Source organism: Macaca mulatta, chromosome 1, assembly GCF_049350105.2.
Source record: "Macaca mulatta isolate MMU2019108-1 chromosome 1, T2T-MMU8v2.0, whole genome shotgun sequence".
In the NCBI taxonomy this organism is placed as follows: Eukaryota; Metazoa; Chordata; class Mammalia; order Primates; family Cercopithecidae; genus Macaca; species Macaca mulatta.
In genome coordinates, this window is record NC_133406.1 from 70,327,192 (window position 1) to 70,341,088 (window position 13,897).

General features: G+C 45.1%; 1 long non-coding RNA gene across 1 annotated transcript; it reads right to left on the reverse strand.

Moving 5' to 3' along the window:
• Nucleotides 1–9,101: 9,101 nt before the first annotated feature.
• Nucleotides 9,102–13,751, reverse strand: LOC106993678 (uncharacterized). The gene is made up of 2 exons (XR_001439966.3): nucleotides 13,652–13,751; nucleotides 9,102–11,571 (listed from the first exon to the last, which is right to left on the reverse strand). It is a non-coding gene; the product is annotated as an uncharacterized LOC106993678 (long non-coding RNA).
• Nucleotides 13,752–13,897: the final 146 nt, after the last annotated feature.

The following is a 13,897-nucleotide window of genomic DNA, read 5'->3' on the forward strand; positions in this document are numbered from 1 at the left end:
TAATTGCAGGGTTGTCAATTATTGTTTTGCCATCTACTATTACAATTCTATTTATTTAAAAAGTAAAAGGATATTTTAATAATATCTCAACCACTAAGGATGGTAAGATGAGCAAAATAGGATACTTACTCCCAAGGAGTTAATAAAACTGTAGGGAAACACATGTATAAAAATATGTACATAAAGACCAAATAGATGTGTAGCCCCTAGGACTCTTTTGCTTGTTAGAAAAAAACAGTACAAAATGGCTTAACAAAAAGTGGGGACTTGCTGGTTCGTACAACTGAAAACTCTGCAGAAAATGTGGCTGCCACCCAGTTTGATGTAGAACCTCTTGACTCTGTCCTTTTTCTCCAGTTGCACATGGCAACCTCAGCAGCCCCAGGCTACAGCCCCTTGCCTTCAAGGCCAGCTAGTAAGCTGCCTCCAGCAGCCCCAGCCCTGTACTCCCGCAGCACAGTGGCTCTACATAGATCCTGAACCCCTTCCTGGACCAACCACAGTGGTCCCTGGCCTGGTTTGCTCTGACTGGTCACCCAATGCACAGGGACCAGAAATGTGAGGGGAGTGGCTTTCCCGGAGGAAAACTGGGAAACCATTACCTGATTGGGATGGATAGATGCTGAATGGCCAAGAAGCCAAAATATCCTCTAAGAACTATGGGAACACAGAAAAGGTGTGTCCATGGCTAGCTTCACAAGCCGGATGACCTGTTCAGTCCCACCCTTAACAGGTTTCACTTTGGCTTAATGCTTTGCTGTCACTGACTTGACATTCTCAATAATTTCTGAACAAGGGGCTCCCCATTTGCATTTAGTTAATAGGCCCCGCTAATTACATGGTTAGTCCTGGATGTGACTTAACATTATTTTACCTACACAAGGAAGTGACTTTGAAACTGGATTTTGAAAGATAAAATGAAACAGCAGTTTTGCAAATGGAAAGGTTTGGATGGCAGGAGGAGGAGGAAATTCTGTCATCGACAAGAATGTTGGATGTGAGAGGCTTGATGAGAAAGTGAAACCACTAGCGCCTCAAGCGGTTGGGGCTTAAAGTGCCTGTGGGGTGTGGCCCCAGTGGAGTGGGAACAAAATATTCCTTCAATGAATTAATATTCAACACAAGTGAAGTGAAATTTAACATAAGAAAAAATCGTTTATATTTTTTAAACCTCCGTGATTCCAAATGGCCATTACAAGATAACTCCTCTTTTCCATCTCACTTTTCTACTGCACACTAAGGCTAACTTTCCCGTGTAACACAAGTGCCTACTGATCTTATCACTAGCGTGTTAGCAAGGTTAGCATTCCACTTCTGTGATTTCACCACCCAAATATTTATGAATCAGAGAGATGTTTCTAAGAACATGTTTTCCAATTGTTTACTTTATAACAATAATAGTGTGCTTTAATTACAAAGGTGACGTTTTACAACCTAAATAGAACAAGCCTCAGTTGTGTGGGAGTTCATTGCTTTGGTGATAAAAGAGAAACACAGACAGTGACTCAGGTGGAACATTTGTTTCATTTTCACTTTGTGTTTCCTTTGGTTCTACATGTCAGGACATGTAACAGAGCCAAGGCAGTGGAGTGCTGTGGGGAACGTGAAAGTTAAAGCTAACGCTCTGTATGTCAGAAAGAAAGGACAAGGTCCCCTCTCACCCACGGGCTCCCTTTCAAGGCCAATGCGAAGGGGGAAAAAGAAGGTGGCTTCCCTCTAGCACATAAATGGTGAACTAGTTAACAGTCAGTGTTTTGTTCCCAAATTCTTTAAAGGAATGCTGAAGAGATAACACTTGTTCTTCTGAATTGAGAATCTCTTTGAATTCTCACTGCTGTCTTATTTCCATTTAAATTAAGCCTAAGAGGAGAAATTAATGTTGGGGTATCTGCTAAGTGCCCAGTGTGGAGCCTCTTTCTGTCTTGTTCATTCTTGGATTTCCAGCTCTTTGAACAATGCCAGGCATGCAGTAGGCACTCAATACATACGTGATTAATAAGTGTATGAATTTATTCCTCACAGCACTTTTATGTAAGGAATAAAGTTGGCGGGGGCAAATTTTCAGATAAGAAAACAGAGACTAAGTGTTGGAATTTGAGGGAAAGAGGTGATTTGTCCAGCAAGGCACATCCAATACAGAGAAAATATGGGGCCTCCTCAGTGACTCACTTTTATGTGACCAGGTGTGTGTCTCGTCTGTAGAACTTTGGTCAATAGGGAATGACTACAAGAAAAAAGGGGCCCTTAGAAAGTAATATCACCATCATGATCATCATCCTCATTATCATCGACTGTAGACACAGCGCTTACAATCACAAAATTGAAGAACTGTAAGGAATTTCAGAATTTATAATAATAGAAACTCCCATTTACTAATGTGTTGTTATATTCTGGGTACTGAGTTATCTCTATTTCTCTCTATATATATATTTAGCCAGCTAGCTATCCATCCATTTATCTATCTAGCAATCATCTATCTATCTTTTCACCCCCTGCCCCATATGAGCCTTGCAAGGTGGGTCATACTGGCTTTACGTTCAATGTCCCAGGCCAGCAAGTGGCAGAGGTTGAGACTCTTGCTGCCTTCTGGAGCCCTTCCCTTAGCACAACCTCCTTGACTAACACAGGAGGAATCTGACCCTCAGAGAGGGACCTCAGGTTTCTCAGTTAGTGCAGAACCAGAAATTGAACCTTGGCCCAGTGTTGTTTCCACTTACCACAGTGTTCTCAGTGTAGATTAGAACACTTTGGATTTCTTTCTGTTTCGCTTATGTAAGTCACTGTGAGGTTTAGCAGGACAAAAACTGAGCTTATTGAATATTAATTCATCATTCCCTCTCCTACCTTAGAAACGATTTTGTTTTTTCCTGGATTCCATCTTAGCCCCTGGCACATTGTAGGCGTTCAAGGAGTGCTTGATACATTTAATTAAGCTAGGATTTGATTTGGATGGAATCTCAGTCTTAAGTACCCCTTAATGGCAGGACTGGAAAAAAGTAGGCAAATACACTCTTTGAAAGACACACAGTAATATTAGTTTTTGCCTTCATGAAAGTTTATGCTTTCATCTTTTAGCAATTAGCACAACCACACTATAAAACAATTGGAAAATTCAGAAATATATAAGTAGAAGAGAGAAAAGGTTACCCACTCATACTTCCAACAACTACTTTTAATATTTTATGGAAATTTCTTTATTTCCCTTATTCTATGTATTTTGTTGTTTATTTATAGCTTTTATTGAGTTATGATTGTTCTGTGTTGATATGTATCTCGTTTTTTAAAATTTATTTATTTTTAATTTTTATGGGTACATAGTAGGTGTGTATGTTTATGGGGTACATGAGATATTTTGATACAGGCATGCAAGATGGAATAATCACATCTTGGGAAATGGAGTATCCATCCCCTTAAGCATTTATCTTTTGTATCACAATCCAATTATACTCTTCTAGTTATTTCTAAATGTACAAGCAAATTATTTTGACTACAGTCACCTTGCGATGCTATCAATAGTAGGTCTTATTCATTCTATTTTTTTGTAACCTATTAACCATCCTCACTTTCCCCCACCCCCACTACCCTTCCGAGCCTCTGGTAACCATCCCTTCTACTCTCTATGTCCATGGGTTCAATTGTTTCATTTGTAGATCCCACAAATAAGTGAGAACATATGATGTTTGTCTTTCTGTGCCTGGCTTATTTTACCACATTTTCTCTATCCATTCTGTGCCTGGCTTATTTTACCACATTTTCTCTATCCATTCATCTGTTGATGGACACTTAGGTTGCCTCCAAATCTTGGCTATTGTGAACAGAGCTGCAACAAACATGAGAGTGCAGATATCTCTTTGATATACTCATTTCCTTTCTTTTGGGTACATACCCAGCAGTAGGATTGCTGGATCATATGGTAGCTCTACTTTTGGTTTTTTGAGGAGCCTCCAAACTGTTTTCCATAATGACTGTACAATTTACATTCTCACCAACAGTGTATGAGGGTTAACTTTTCTCCACATCCTCACCAGCATTTGTTATTGCCTGTCTTTTGGATAAAACCATTTTAACTGAGGTGAAACGATATGTATCTTGCCTTTAAAACTCACATTATCTCTACAGCATTCCTTAAGTTGTAACCTCTTTGTGAATATCTTTTAAAATAGTGGCATAGCACTGAAAAAAGACTTATTTAAATAAGTGTCTAGTTTGTCAATTCTCAATTATGCCAGGCTGAGGATCACTGGCTTTTCCTGGTTCTTGAAGGACAGTTCCTGGTCCTCATTAATCACTTTATAAGAAAGCTAGCTGGGGCAAATATTGTTATCCAAAGCCTGAGGGAAAGCACAGATTACAGCTGTGAACCAGTGACGTAGATTTTCATGGTACTTGGTAATTATCTGTAAATTTCCAATAATCCACACTGACATTGACTCCTACATTACGCCTTAGGCCCCACCCTGGCTCTCCTTCCTCCCTCTCTCTCCTCTCCCCCCTGAGTCTTTGCATTACTTTGATATCCCCAACATGCTGATGGCTAGGGACCATTCCCTTCTTTGACATCCCATTGCTAAGCATTTTGTCCCAAAATGCACTTATTAGTCTCTTCTCACTTCTACTCCCTATAATACCCAATCAGTTTCTTCCCACCCCAATGCTATGCTATATAACATCTGAGATAGGGGGATTCCTCCCCTCTCCATCTACCCTAACAACGAAGCGGCTGCCAAAATCCAAAGATGTCTGCCTGGAAGTTTCCCCAAATCATCCCCTCCTGTTTTCCTCACCAGCCCTGCCTCAGGTGAGGCAACACTGCTGTACTCCCAAGACTGACCAGGTACCTGCTTAGGGTACCTGTAATGGGGAGGGCCCCCAAAAGTGAGGGAAGCTCAGCTTTAATGACGCAATCCTGAATTTTTCAATGACAAGATCCAGGGGGAAAAGGCTCTTTTAATTTCAGTACGCATAAGAGCATTATGTTTTGTGAATAATTTTTATTTTGAGTGAACAACATATGAGAGTAGGCATACCACCATCTTCTCAGTTCATCCAGCCTCCGATGGCCTCACCTGACCAGTGTTGCAGCCTCCTGATGGCCCTCCATGGGCATCTTCTCTCCCATCCAGCCCACCCTCAGCCCTCTACCAGCAGTTTTCTCAAAAAACATCTGCTTGTGTCCATCTGCCACTGACAGACCCTGTGACCCCCTCCCTTTGTCTCTGGGGATAGAGTTCAAACTGATTATTACATCTTCAAAGCCTATCACACTCTGTTCTTCCCCGACTTGCTTCCCTAACGTCCCCTCTCTTTCATGAATACTCCTGCTCAGCAATTGCCTCACTGTTCTCCAAACACACTGCATGTTCTCTCCATTCTGTATTTTCATCCACTGAATGAACGCATATTCACTGTGGGTCTGGCATGTGCCTGGAACTGTGCAAAGAGCTGGAAATAAGGACAGAGATGAGTAGGGCACAGCCCCTTCCTGGCACTGACAGCCTCTTCATATGACTTTCTCTATGCCTGGAATGCCTGTCCACTTCCCTTGCCTAGAAAATGGTCAACTCAACATCCAGCTCCACAGTTACCTCAGCCATCAGCTCTTGCCAGCTCTCCTGGGCAGAGCCATCCTGCCCCACTTTAGCCCTTGCTGCATCAAGCTGTAACTATTTGTTGTCAAGTCTGTCTCCCCATGAGCTGTGAGCGCCTGGAAGGCAGATATGCATCACTGTGTACCTGCAGCTTCTGACACCGTATCCAGCATATAGTTGGTGCTCGTTAAAATGTTGGAGGACTAAACATACATACATACATATATAATATATATAAAATACCTACTATATTGCTGCACATCTGCTTCATGTATATTAATTTGCCACCTAAACAAGATTTTTAACTCCTCAGGTCAAGAAATGCTCTTGTATTGCCCTTCTATCCCCAAGGTGCCTAAGTAGACTGCTGAGAGCAGTGTCTGGTAATAGGACACAATTTTGATGCATTGATTGATAGGCATAAACTCACTGGAGTGACTCACTTTGCCCTCTGCCACTCTAGTTTCAAGTACAAGTTCATCATCTGATGATTCAAGTTCATCGTATTTTGGGAAAATAATAAAAGTCCAAAAAGCTCTATTCAGTTTACTCAGTCGATAACAGGGCTTATGTTTGTGGTTAAAGCAAATTATGAAATAATTGCAAATTTGGCAGAGGGGAAAGTATCCCTGAGGGCACAGGGATCTGGAATTTATTAAGCATGAATCCTCTGGGACATCAGGAGTAAGAATTTTCTGGTAAGGTCAACTCTAGAAGCATCTGTGCATTCAGCAAGACTTCGGTAAAGCGAGGGTGCTCATTTTCAACAAGGGAGGCAACGCTAAAGAAAAGTAAACACACGTCATGCTCTCTAAGATTCTGAGGACAGTATCGCTTAATATAAGTTTTGAAATAAGTCAGATCTGTGTTTAAATCAAGTGCCCACAAGCAATTTTCTTAACCTTTCTGTGCTTTGGTTTCCTCATCTGTAGAACCGAGATTAAAAAAAACCTACCTCACATGTTATTATAAGGATGAAATAAGATACTGGGTATTTTTAAAAGTGCTTACTATTGTGCCTGGCATGTAGTATGTGCTCAGTAAATAGTAATTACTAAATATGACCTGGCCACACATCAAGATTTTTAAATTTGTTTTCAAATCAGTCAGTAAGTCAGCCTGAGGGACAGAACTTTCCATGAGGGTCTAGACACTTTGGTGTCTCAGGTTTCCACATGACTTGGTAGCTTCAAGGGTAAGGCATGAAGAGGGAAAAATGTAATATTTATTTAATGGCACTTTTGAGGGTGAATTGTTTTTTAATTTTGGGGGTTATGCAGTAGGTGTATATATTTATTGGGTACGTGAGATATTTTGATACAGGTATACAATGTATAATGAAGGTGCATTGTTCGTTAATCCCATGATTAAGGAAACAGATATAAATGAGGAAATAGATATTATCCTCATTTTACAGGAGAAACTGAGGTTATAGGACCTTCTCAAAACAAAATAAGTGGTGGCAGCAGGAGGATTTGAACTCAGTTCTATCTGACCACAGGTTCTTTCTGCCATCCCTGGCTTCTACCCTGCACCACCCCCTTTTCAGCCCCAGGGATAGTATACCTTGTCAGCCACTAGCTAAGGATGCCCCTGAAATGTTTTAGGGTGCTCTTCTCACAATCAGCTTTTTTCACCTTGACCCTAATCTTAGCAAGAGCAGCATCTCCCCGGGCAGAGGGAAAAAAAGGGGTTCACGAGTCTCAATGGCTGCTAAGGTTCCTTTTGGTATGAGAATTTATGATTCTGACACCATGGAGAGCCACATTTCCTCTGTAAGCTCAGTTTTCTCATCCATCAAATGAGGGCCCTGAACTGCATCAGAGCATCCCAAGTTTCCCGTGAGCACTTGCCAGGAAGTAGTATGTATCGTGGCTGTGCACTCAGACTTGTGAGTCAGACTGCCTGGGTTGAATCCTGCTCTACTGCTCACTAGCTAGGTGACTTCTGGCAAGTTATTTACCCTGTCTGTGCCTCAGTTTCCTCATCTATAAAATGGAGATGTTCACAGGTCCATCAAAGGGTGGCTACAATAATTAAAAGCATTAACTGTATGTGAAGGGCTTAGTACATAGCCTGGAACACCCAGAATGCTACATAGCAGCATTTTACACTTAGAAAGAAGGGAGGGGGCCGGACGCGGTGGCTCAAGCCTGTAATCCCCGCACTTTGGGAGGCCGAGACGGGTGGATCACGAGGTCAGGAGATCGAGACCATCTTGGCTAACACGGTGAAACCCCGTCTCCACTAAAAAATACAAAAAACTAGCCGGGCGATGTGGCGGGCGCCTGTAGTCCCAGCTACTCGGGAGGCTGAGGCAGGAGAATGGCGTGAACCCGGGAGGCGGAGCTTGCAGTGAGCTGAGATCCGGCCACTGCACTCCAGCCTGGGCAACAGAGCGAGACTCCGTCTCAAAAAAAAAAAAAAAGAAGGGAGGGAACTAATCCTCTCAAGATCCCAGGAATAAAACTTTTGGCAGCCGATGCCAAACCCAGAATGTATTTGATATCTTCTCTCTTTCCTTAGATCTATATATGTTTAATATAACACAACATTTTAAGGATTTTTTACTTAAGGCAGACACTCAAGTAAGAACTCCTTTGTTTATCTCATGGCCCTGGTACACCTGTGTGTGTGCTCATGTCCAGTTTGAGAAAGATGGAAGTGAATGACTTCTAGGGTCCTTTTTGCTATGGTGTCTTTTAGTTCTGAGAATCACCACCAAACATCTGCACCTGTTCAGGTGCAGACTGAGGTGACCAGCTACCTGGTAGCCACTCATGTCACCAAACTGGCATAGAGATGGTAGAGCTGCCCGAGCTACAGTGAGAATTTTGCCTGCAGGCACAGGGAGAAGCAGAGCCTGGCTGCACTAATTCTGTACCACTAGCCCATGCTGCAGACTACATTTTCTGTTTCAAGCTAGATGAAGAGAAAATAAAGGAGGTTGGGAAGTAGAGAGGGGCAGGGATTAAAAAAGAAAGAAAAAGCGCCTGCAGGATTTTTTGTTTGGATATTAGAAAACAAGGAAAATGCACAAGTAGTCACAATCTTTGGGGGTCCTTCCATCTTCCACCATATATATGCCCTGTGTAGCATTTGAAGGTAGGCATCAAGACTCATTCTTTAACCCCGTTTAAGCATCCTGAGCAATGATGGTATTTGATGCCCCTTCCCTTATAAAAAGATTTAAATGTGTATAGCATTCAAGCAAAATATTAGCAACACTCTAAATTCTAAAAGTAGAGAAATGATTAAATAAATCATACAACATCCATTGGCAAGTTATGGTAATAAGAATCAGCATAGTGGTTACCTCTGGGAGGCAAAGGGGTCTAGTTGTTGAGTGGTGGGTTCCCAATGTGTTTTATTATCAAAATGTATACGTATATATGTGTGTGTTCTATGTAATCTTTTGCATATATGGTATACTTTATAATGACATATTTTTAAGAAGAAAGACCATATACCATTCGAGGTAACAAGAAAAAGAGCAAATTTCAAAGGTGCATGCAATATAAAATCGTAACTATATTTTACAATCATGTACATGAGAAAAAAGATTAGAGGGAAACACACTACAGTGCTGACAGTGTTGAGATTGTGGGTAATATTTTTTTCTTGTCTGTTTCCCAAATTTTCATAATGACAAAAAAATTATAGTAAAACTTTCCCCAAAGAAATCTTTTATTTTCAAATCACTTTCACATCTACTATCTCATTTGATTCTTACAACAACCTAGGGGGAGTCAATGCTAAGTAGTTCCGTTTTATAGACTGGGAAACTGAGACATCATGTTTATGACTTGTATACTCACTGTATACTTACTCAGTTGACTGGAGGTAAACCTGTGAATGAATCCCAGGTCTCCTGAGTCCTGCTAATCCCCTGACTTCCAGGACTTCATTTTGGATTCTGGGGTCTCCAGGATTTAATCTCTCAAATGGGAGTATCTGCTACCTGGGTTTTGGCCCTGTAGACCAAGGTAGATGTCTATGGTTGTTGATGATGGGCTACATGTAAGAAGTCCCCAGAGATGTAATGCATGCCTGGGGTGTTCTGCCACGCCCCTCTCTCACAAGGCACCTAGTCCATGGGGATGAAAACTCTTGGAAGTATTGGAGGTGGGAGAAAGGCTGTGTTTAAGTTGGACAGCATTTCTTAACTCTAGTTTTTGGAGGGGAAGAAAGGTTGCATAAATGGGTCTGCCCCTGTGGTATTCAGTGCCTTACCTATGATGTCTTCTCTCTCCCCATCTCTCTTAGGGAAAGTTGCCAGAGGCCCATAGGGTGGCTTTGGCAGAGGGTCCCCATTCAGGACCATCAGAGCTCAGTCCAAGGCTCCTCACTTCAGAAAAGTTGGGAGCCTTAGAAAGGGGGAGTGCCTTGCTCAAGCATATCAAAGACAGAACCAGACCCTGAACCCAAATCCCCTCCTCCTAGCCCAGGATACTTGGCAGGGCCACCCAGCATTGAGGAGAGCCCCAGGTGTGTGGTGGAGTTGCTGTGATGGGGAATGAGGACCGTTCTCATCGGTGTCTGCCTGGGCTCTCATTCCCACCCCCTTATGATTGTCATTCCTGGAGATCGCTCGACTTCATCCACTATTTGCCACTGACAAGGGGTACTCAATGAGTTCCTGGAGAGATTCAGGGGCACCTCAGAAAGCTTTTCTTGATTCATAATTAACTAATGATACCACTATTGAGGGCTGACCGGGTGCCACATCCTCAGAGAAATGTCATAACAATTTTATGCATTAGGCACTATTGTTAGTGCCATTTTTCATTTGAAGAAATGACTTACTTAAGGTGACACAGCATCTAAGTGCTGAATCCAGAATCCAAGTGCCTTCCACACTTTGGTGCCTACTGTGTGATGCTGCACCTGTTTCCTGACAATGCCCATTTTGGACGCTATTAAACTAGCAGTCACCACATTCAAACTGACTTTGTAGAAAGAGTGGGCTTCAGAAACAGAATAAAGTATAAGAAAATCGACTCCACTCCCGTTTCAAAGCGAAGAAGTAGGTTGAGCTAGGCAGACAGGGCTGGTAGTACTCTGCCGCTCCTCTGGTGGATCTTACCTTGTGTTTCTAGCATTCTGGGTGCAAATACAGTCTTAGGGTTTACAGAACAGAGTAATGGGGCAGAGGAATGTGGGAAGGGATTGTGCACTGAACTAAGAAACTGCTAGAACCATTAAATATCTCGAACTTTTTTTTTTTTTTTTTTTTTTTCGCGTTGGCTCCCTGCAATGTTTTTCTGTTTAGATTTGGTTGCCACGAGTGGGCTGTTTTCAATTACCTAGTTCCTTCCCCTCCCCTTTTTTATTTTTTCCCTTCCTTTTGCACATGTCCCAGCATGAAGTCTCCAACTCTTATCTCACTCAGCAAAACATACCAAGGCTGATCCGAATGTGGATTCCCCAGGCCGTTCACCAGCATAAAACCTCAGCAATCTTCAAGTCTCTGCTTAACCGTCTTTCATTGAGGATTAACCCCTGAAATCACCCTAGCCAGGGCTTCCTTCTAAGGCAAGACAGCCATTCTTTGGTTTGCGTCGAGAGGAGTTTTGGTGTGGAAAGTTTTTCTGTGCGCTCCTCTGCATGGCACTGGCTGTGTGTGTGCTGAGAGTGTGCACACTGGACATTGGTGGCATTAACTTAAGTCAGGGTAAAATGAGGATGCAAAGGACTCAGATGTTGATCACTCTCCTGTGGCAAAGACCTCAGGGGCTCCGCCTTGCTCTGTTCTTTTCCAGTCTCTCAATTCAGCAGGCATTTCACGGTTCTCCTGGGGGCTGAGGGGAGGGAGGCAGGCAGGAGTAGCTTTTGTTTTCCTTGGATAAGAGTTTCATTCAAGTGGGAGTGGACTTAGTTCTCTGTCAAGATTCTTATCACTTTCAGGGTTGAGAATGTCAGGATCAGACTTCTGTGAACAGCGGACAGCATTTCTATCCAGGTGTAACTTGGAGATTCCAAACTAAGAGTAATTAGAATGAAGCATGATTAATAAAAGGAACTGGAGGCACAATGGTAATAAAAATAACCCGACCAGGGTGTTAGGGGCTTCTCCCCCCACCCCAGTTACCCTTTCCTTCCCAAGGCAGAGCCCCTGACGTTTTGTGGAGGCCGGTCTGGCTGTTTATTTACTTGACGACCTAACTGGAATTTCCCCTTAAGGACGGGACCAGATCTCCACAGATTTGGCTTGCGTGTATTAATGGAATCATAGTTCAAGCTGTAAACTGGTGAAAGATTTCTGTTTCACAGCAGAAAAAGAGTAAAAAGCTTCACGTGTTCTCCCTCCTCTCCTTGCTTCATTTTATAATGGTGCTATTTATTCCAGGACAATCTATAAGTAGATAAAATAGCGAAGTAGAGATACCAAATAACTTCATTCAAATGCACAAACGCTTCTCCATCTAATCCCGCCCGGTGTTCTCGGGGTTGCTCCGACACGCCCGGGGTTTACCTGCGCGCACTCCAGCGGGAGGGCGGGTTGTGGAGGTGTGCTGCGCGGCGCGCGGGGGTGAGGGCGTGGGAGCGGAGGGTGGGGCCGGGAGAGCCGTTACCAGGGCGAAAAGTAAAGCGAAAACACCCGCCCTGCACTTCCCGCGCGACGCCGCTGGAAATCGGGTCAGGTGCAGAGCCAGATCTCTGAGGATCCCGCGTGGAACCCCAGGGCTTCGGGGCCCGCCCGGGCGCAAAGACTTCCGAGGCCGCCCTCCGCGTGTTCCCAGGTCCATGGGGAGAGGGGTGCTCTGAGTGAGGTCGGGCTAGGCGGCGAGGAACCCCGGTGGGGGGAACTGGGGACTTCAAGTGAGACCCGGGCTCCAGACACCTCTAATTTCTACCCCAAATTACCAAACTATGACCTTCGGCCGCCTCTCTCCCAGAGGCAGGTAGAAAGGAGGTGTTTCTGCCCTTTGCCGTGCTCCCACAGCCTGCGGCCGCGCAAGTCTCCCTCCCAGGCAGGTGCGAAAGTCCCGGGCCACACTTATGTCCACAAATAGTCATCCACAGGCAGTCAAGAAGGTTACTGGTTCTGCCACTCTCTGAGGAGAAACTGTTGTGGTCGGGGAATAAGAATCAGGAAATCGTTTTTAAGGTTTAAACCCAGTTCTGCTGAGGTCTCAGCTCGAATCTCGGCTACGGGGCCCCGCCTTTCCCGCCACCCTGGCTTGAGGGCAGAGGGGATTTCTGCTGCGGGTTCCGCCTGTGGTCAGTGCGTCCCCATTCCGGGCCGTCTGGTCCCAGTCCAGTAGGCTCTGGGAGCAGAAGAACCCGTGAAAGCTGAAGATGGGTTTTCCCTAAATATCGCCTGAGAGCGGGGCGACCCCCAGGCCTGGGCAGGTTCGCGGACCCCAAAGCACCTTCTCTTTCCCCCTAGTCCTGGCCACTGGCTTCCGCCCCCTCCTACGCTCCCACCGGGCTGCCTCTGATTCCTCCGGGACTCCGATCTTTTCACGCTCTTGTTGGTTTCACTGAGACGTTCTTGTCAATTTCAAACGCTTTGTGATTGAAAAAAAAGAAGAAAAATCGAACCGATACGGTCCTACCACTCGCCCTAGTCTCGGAGCCCGGAGCTGTCCTGCGTGTGCGTCTATGTGGAGGGTCCGGGGCCGTGGGCTCCGGCGCACGGTGCCAGCAGAGGGCTGCCCTCCGCTTTTGTGTTAACGGGCGGGCTTCTCGCGGTCCCCGCCGCGGAGGTCACACCCGGCGGGTAATGGCGTGGATACACCGAAGAGTGACTTTGGACACCTTCCCCACATCACAGACTAACGCTTCTGCCCCTATTCTGTCCCTGCTAGAGAAGTAGGAGGCCAGTGGGGGAGGGGGTATTTTCCTGAAGCTCCAGAAAATGACCACGCATTTTAGAGAAAGGTCGTGCCCGCTTCCCAGCCTCACCTAGTCTGGGCTGGGGCCGGGACCCGCCTCCCCACCTTCCCCGCCCCCCCGCTCCTCAACCTAGCGGAGGGAGAGATGCCAGCGCGGTGGAGTCATGCCGCTGGCTTGGGCACCATTGGTCATGCCTGGAACACGCAGCAGCGAGTACGCACATCTGGCGGCTATCCCAGGCGACTCCGGTCCTGATATGGAGAGAGAGGGCGGGCTGGTGTGTGTCTCAGTAAGCGAGGCTGGGGGAACGCGCCTCGGCTGGCTCCTCCCCGAACTTGCATCACCAGTGCCCCCCCATCTCCACCCGCCTTCCGCCCCGCCTTGGCCCCTCCCCCACCCCCTTCCTCCGCTCCGTTCGGCCGGTTCTCCCGGGAAGCTATTAATAGCATTACGTCAGCCCGGGACTG